Genomic DNA, 7,302 nt, shown 5'->3' with positions numbered 1-7,302 from the left:
ATATGTCACTTAGTATATATGGAATAACAGTTCCCTACTACTCTTTTTTGGCTCATGCTTGGTGTGAATACCGAGAAAACTGGGAAATAAGTCATGAAAACGAAAGATTGGGCAAAGAGTTTAGAGGAAAGCTGGTTGATTTTTGCTCTTGTTTGTCTATTCTTTTTAATAGTTGACATTGATGCCTTAAGCCCCTAATATTTTTTTTATTTTTCTAATATTGACAAGCCTTATAAGTTTTATAAGTAGATTTTAAAAGCAGCAACCCTCCCTCCTTTGTCCCTTGGCCCTTTCCCTCTAGCACCCCTGTTTACACATTCCCTACCCCTGAATACAGCAGAAATGTTTAGTCTTTTGTCAAGGCAAGGCCCAGATTGTTTGGAGATTGCTTGTATCTTGGCCTAAACCACAGAACACGGTCAAAAACTGGGTGACTATGTACCCTTTGTGCTCTGATGAAGATGAAGATGGGATGAACAGAGGGTCCCGAAATGCACCCCAGACCCATTTCTCGGGGGTGGACCTGGGGCAGTCCAGAGTAAAGGCCACAGGGTGGACACACCTGGGATTGGATGGATGGTATTATAAAATGTAACATCTCAGGCACGGCCTGCGCGCGTCTTGTAACATCTTTGCCTTGGCATAATAAACCCTTTCTTATCTCACCTCTAATTAACTGCTCCGGGAGATTTTTTCAGCACCTAACTCCCACGGCAACAACATTACCCACATATTTGCTGCTCATTCATGCCGCACACAATTATTTGTACTTTGTCGGGTGTTAGGAGCAGCAAAGATAACAAATATCAGTCTTTCAGTGGATATTTTATTTTTAAAATAAATAAAATGAAGGGTCAGGTTCCCTTTTCTGGCCCGGGGATTTTTTTTTTCTTTCTTTTTTTTTTAAGCAAAAAAACAGGCAAGAGAAATAGGGAACCCTTGTAGATGCATTTAGGGATGATTTCAGACACAGATACCTTTGTTCTGTGTTGATCAAAAGGCTTGATTTCCATGAGCAGAAGGCAGAACTCTTGTTGACATGAATTTTTTGTATGGCATTATGGGACATTATTTGTGATACAATCATCAGAAATTATTAGAATTTAACATATTTCAATTATCTATCCCCAGTCGAGAATGATAATTTTTTCTTTTTTCACAGGTAAACGCTAATTTAGATGAGTAAATTATTTTTCTAAAATTTCAGATAGCAACTAAAGTCTTTGTTTATCTTCAGACTTTTGCATGCTATGGGATCCTGTTCCACTTGAGAGCAACTTCTGTCATGTGAAAGATAGCTGAAAATGTTCCAGAAAGAGAGAATGAACCCAAACTATGTGGGAGCCTGGTCATGACCAAACTATGGTCATGGTCCCTTCCAAAAATGTCTGAAACCTCCATGCAGCATGAAAGGTTCCAGCACTAAGTGGGCTTTTGAGTGAGAAGCTCCCAGAAGCTTCTCCCATGTCCAGCAGAGTCAATGCCAGCAGGCCCCAGGATGGACCCAACACTGGCCAAGGCTGAGCCCATCAGTGGTGGTGGTAGTGCCTCTGGAAAAATGTATTTAAAAAAGGCGTAAAATTACTGCACAATGGCAATTGCAGATAGAAAGAGGAGTGAGAATATGTGAGAAACAACTGTGCAGACAGTTACCTGCAGCCACTGAAGGACCCCACATGGGACAGGTGGATGCCCAAAGGAGGCTGTGACCCTGTGGGAAGCCTGCACTGCAGCAGGCTCCTGGCAGGACCATGGAAAGAAGAACCTACACTACAGCAGGTTTGCTGGCAGGACTTGTGACCCCATGGGGGACTCCTTCTGTAGCAGCCTGTTCCTGAGGAACAGCACCCCATGGAAGGGACCCACGCTGGAGCAGTTCATGAAGAACTGCAGCCTGTGGGAAGGACTCATGTTGGAGAAGTTCATGAGGGACTGTCTCCTGTGGGAAGGACCCAACTCTTGAACAGAGAAAAGTGTGAGGATTTCTCCGTCTGAGGAGGAAGGAGCAGCAGAAACAACGGGTGACCACAACAACTGACTACAACAACTGACCACAGCCACCATTCCCTGTCTCCCTGCATCGCTGTGGGGCAGGAGGCAGAGAATTTGGGAGTGAAGTTGAACCTAGGAAGAAGGAAGGGGAGAGATTGAAAGTGTTTTAAAATTTGGGTTTATTTCTCATTATCCTACTTGAATTTGATTGGTAGTGAATTGAACTATTTTCCCCTGGCTGAGTCTGTTTTCCTGTGATGATACGTGCTGAGTGATCACTCACTCTCTGTCCTTATCTCACTCCTCAAGCCTTTCATTATATTTTTTCCTCCCTGTCCAGGTGACAGGCAGTTTTGGCGGGCACCTGGTTTCCAGCCAGGGTCAGCCCACCACAGCAGTAGATGCTGGATGGCTCACACAGTTTTCTAAATTAGTGTACTCAGAGAGCTGGAGCCCTTGGCCTCCTTTTGTGCAAACTGTCTCTCAAAGTAAATTTGTGTTGCTATAGAAACACAATACTTGACACATGAATTGTGTTGGCAAGGAAAAAAACCAACACACATTCCTTCAAAGTTCCTCAGCATTGACCATTCCCTTAGGGAGGATCTGCTGCAGCAACATCTCTGACTCGTTTATTTATGTCATTGAAATCCCTACAGGAACCACAGGACTGGATGCTTTCCTCCTGAGCCTATCTCCTCCCCCACCGACTGTTTATCCTTCCCCTGTTTTAGACTCACAGTTGGTTCTGAAAATTGAACCTTCTTGCTGCACTTTTATGACATTAAAGTCCTTGACCGCAGCCACTCTACCCTACTGCATATTTCTTTTTATAAGCTTAAGAAGTCCATGGCAGCATTTATTTTCGAAAAAAAAATGAGGTAGAAGCTTCCAAATGGTTTGTTTTCTCACAGTCATCAGACACAGTGTCAATGGAGTGAAAACACAGAACTTGCAGGTACCACCCCATTATTATCATTATCTGTATCAAAAACACCCCCCGTTTTTTTTCCAGCAAGAACTAAAATGCCATACCTCCAGTTGCTCATGCAGGACACAGCATATGCATTATGAGAGAGCACTTATCAAATTTGAACAGAAGTTGATGCAAAATTCTGGAGAAACAGAAACTGCCTTCTTTTAGTGTAGCACAGAAATGGCACGGACTGCACAACACAAGCCTGGATTCAATAAAGATGCTAACATATTGATGTGGCAATGAAAAGATGGTGCTGAAGTCTTCAAAACATTAGAAATTTACTTCAATAATTATGTTTGCACATTAGTAATGAATTAGAAACTGAGCTACTTCATACTTCAATATGACATCTACATACATTTGTATCACAATTTATGAGTTGACAGCAGACATTGAAAAAACTTTAGTTGATAAGAATATGCAGAAAGCCAGTGGCACTAGCCAGGAATGCAATGTTGTAATAAAATTATGCTACCAGATACCTAGGATGTGCTTTCTTCAGAGTTTGCACTGATACTGTCATCTGACTAAAGGCTAAATAAATTAAACATATGAACCTGGTAAGGATCAGAGGAACAGTGACAGGTGAAGCAACACCAGTAACTTTATCAGGGAAAGCCAGAACATCAAACCAGCCCCTCAAAGGAAAAGGACTGGTTGGGAACCTACCAAGATGAGCCAGCCCAACAAAGGCCCTACCCCGGGGGTTATTGCCTAAAGCAATTTACACCTTTGGGAAATGCTGCTTTATGTGAGGTTTCACGATAAAAGTGCTGCAAACCTGTTATGTCTAGAATTTCTAAATTACTTCATCCAATGGTATCAGGTGACTGATACAAAGTTTCATGTATGACTGGATCATCCTTCACAGCAAGCAGTCAATATTGAAAATTTTTACTACATGTCTTGGAGTTCACTCAAATATGAAGCCTTCCCCCAGCATTCCCTATTTTTAGCTTTTAAGGTCATCCATGGCCGATTTTGGAAACGGCTGGTGATTCTGAGCTTCCTGGATTTCTTGAAATCGTGCCTTGCATCAGCAGATCCTTCTTCAACCTCACAAGCTGAGCAGCTATGTTTCAAGCATTGAGTTAGTCACCTCTTAGGAACATCTTTTGAAGTTGTGCCTACACGGTCATGAATGTACCCACGCACAACTCAGGAAGAGACTCAGTTCCTTTCTGTATCAGCTGAGACTTCTGCATCCCAGTGCTGCAGTGACCACATATATTTTGGACTGAGATGGAGTATGAAAGCACACATTTATGTGTAGCGAGCAAAAGAATTGTACTTCATATTGCAGTGGACGTTCAGCACCTTCGCTGTCCCCAGTAGCTATATTTCACTCCCGGGGGATGGTTTGAGTTGCAAAGATGAGCATTTATTTTCATCTCTCTTCTAGAGGCTGATTTTGATGGGCTAGAGCCTGAATTTGCACAGATTCTTTAGATGGAAACCCAGGTGCCTGAGTTTTATCCCTTGTTAATATGGGATATTTTGTTGGTACACAGGTACTCTCAAAAATAGAAGCATATTCTTCAAAAAATACATATAAACCTTTATTTAAAAAAAAAAGATTTTCAGCCATTAAGCTCAGGATTGCTTCCTCAAATAGTTCCTCAACAGCTTCTTCCACAAAAGTTTATTCTTAAGCCTTTAATTTCAGATTCTGCAAAGTTGCACAGTGCCATAATCACCATTTAATTGATGTTTTAATCCTTCTGTTTGTTTGAGTGGCAGTAAAGGAAATTTCAATTAAACAGCAGTTTTTCTGTGATAATATTTAAAAGCCTTCTAAAAGAAAAAAATAAAAGTCTTTGACATTTCACAGCACTAACACCTACCTGAATATATAATAAATTATATTTTAGTGAAATGTGCCGTGAAAATGAATTTTTATACAGTACACAGTTCTCAGTTGAATTGCAGATGCTTTTTTCCTTTGAAAAGAAGATGCCAAGACCTAGTTGAGTAGACCAGGGACTGGGTCACAGGCTTAGTGCGTGCTGTTTGTCAAATGCACATTTTTATTTTCTTGAGAAAACTTATTAACTGACTTTTTTCTGCATACTTTTCATGGATAAAATGGAGAAGACATCGACCTGAAGACACAATCTTATGATACATTTGACAGAAAAAAATAATTTTTGGATGAGATGCTGGAAAGCAGCCCTATGGAAAGAGATCTGGGGGGCCTGGCTGATGGTAAATTGAATATGAGTAAGCAGTGCCCTGGCAGTCAGGAGTGCCAACCGTGTCCTGGGGGACATCAGGCAAAGCATCCCCAGCCGGGCGAGGGAGGGGATTGTCCTGCTCTGGTCTGACCTGGAGCAGCCTCACCTTGAATATTGTGGCAGTTTTGGGCTCCAAAATATAAAAAGGATATAAAGCTATTGGAATGTGTCCCAAGAAGGGTGATCAAGATGGTGAAAAGCCTCAAGGTCAAGCCAGGAGGAGCAGCTGAGGTAGTTTGGTTTGTTCAGCCAGGAGAAGAGAAGGCTGAGGGGTGCCCTCATCGCAGTCTGTACCTTCCTCCAGAGGGGCAGTGAAGGAAGAGGTGTTGATCTCCTCTCTCTGGTGAGCAGTGACAGGACCCAAAGGAATGGGATGAAGCTGTGTCAGATGAAGTTCAGATTGGACTTCAGGAAAAGATTCTTCACGCAGAGGGTGGTTGGTCACTGGAAGAGGCTTCCCAGGGGAGTAGTCATGGCATCAAGCCTGACAGAGCTCAAGAAGCATTTCGATGATGGTCTTAGTTATATGGCTTAGTGGGAAGCAGGCCTGAAAGGAGCAGAGAGTTAGATTCCATGACCCTCCTGGGTCTCTTTCAACTTGAGATATTCTCTGATTCTGTGTTTTTCCTATAGGCAGCGATTGAAGTTTTCCTCTGAATTTAGTTTTTGGCTCAGAAACCAACACATTTCAGCTACAAAGCATTTCTACATATATATTTATTAGAACTATCGCATTGTACTGATATTTGAGAAAAATCAATCTTTATTTTCTTTCTTGCTTATCAGTCACTGTCACCTAGATTTCAGTTCAGACCATCCTGAAGCCAATACCAATATTTGGTTGCTTCTGTGGTATCAAAGGAGAGAGATTTTGCGTATCCTTGCAAAACAAAGTATGAGAAAAAACTTTATTAATGACTGAAGAAATTAATATGTAGTTAACTCTGAATTAATGTAGAAGACTGTTTCTAATTAGGACCAATATTTCCCTAGAACATCCTCTAAGTTGTTATGGAGAGGTAAAACATATATGGAGGTGGAGCTCCTTCCTCTCTTATGGTCACTCGACATTGTGTGTTCTGATTAAGTTGGAAAGGTCTGATGGGAGGATTTGGGTAGCAGAAAAACAGTCCTAGTAAAAAATAATGACAATAATGGTTTAACATAAAGGCTAATACAGCCCCTGAACAAAATGCTGCTGCTGGGGCAGGGTGGTATTTATTGTGACCTAATCTGCACTTAAGTCTTTTCTCACCTTTTAGATTAAGATGGTGACTGACAGTGGAAAAAAAGGAAGAGAAAGAAAAGAGCTCCTACTTTTCTTTGAATATGCACATCTCAACAGGGTTGCTCTGACCTATATTTAAAGGTCCAGCTTGAGTTTCCCTAATTAATTTAATTTACTTTTCTATTTCATTCTGTCTTTCTCCTTCACTCATCAAGATTTCTCTTGACAGATCTTCACCTGAAGGTAAGAATTAAGGACAAAGAGAGCTTCCTGGGCTGCATAAAAAGAAGCATGTCCAGTGGGTCAAGGGAGGTGATTCACCTCTGCTACTCCGCTCTCAGGATATTCCACCTGGTGTGCTGCATCCAGCTCTGGAGTCCTCTGCTCAAGAAAGACATGAATCTGGTAGATCAGGTCTAGAGGAGGCCACAAAGATGCTCAGAGAGATGGAGCACCTGTCCTGTGAAGATAGTTTGTGAGAGTTGGGGCTGTTCAGCCTGGAGAAGAGAAGGTTCAGGGAGCTCTTATATCACCTTCCAGTGCCTAAAGGGTGGTCTACCAGAGAGCTGGAGAGGGACTGTTTACAAGGGCAGGCAGTGATATGGCAAGGGGAATGGTCTTAAACTGAAAAAGAGTAGATTTAACTATTAAAGAAGAAATTTTTTGCAATGAGAGTGGTGAGGCACAGGAACAGGTTGCTCGGGGAAGCTGTGGGTGCCCAATTCCTGACAGTGTTCAAGCCCAAGCTGGAGGCGCTTTGACCAATCTGATCTAGAGAAAGGTGTCCCTGCCCACGGCCAGGGAGCTGGACTAGAAAATTTGTGAAGGTCCCTTCCAAACCAAACTATTCTATGATTCTATGAAATCTG

The sequence above is a fragment of the Pipra filicauda genome, unplaced genomic scaffold, assembly GCF_003945595.2.
Source record: "Pipra filicauda isolate LSUMZ 115617 unplaced genomic scaffold, ASM394559v2 scaffold417_size606805_pilon, whole genome shotgun sequence".
Lineage (NCBI taxonomy): Eukaryota > Metazoa > Chordata > Aves > Passeriformes > Pipridae > Pipra > Pipra filicauda.
The sequence above is the reverse complement of the archived record's forward strand: the minus strand, read 5'-3'. Positions refer to the sequence as shown.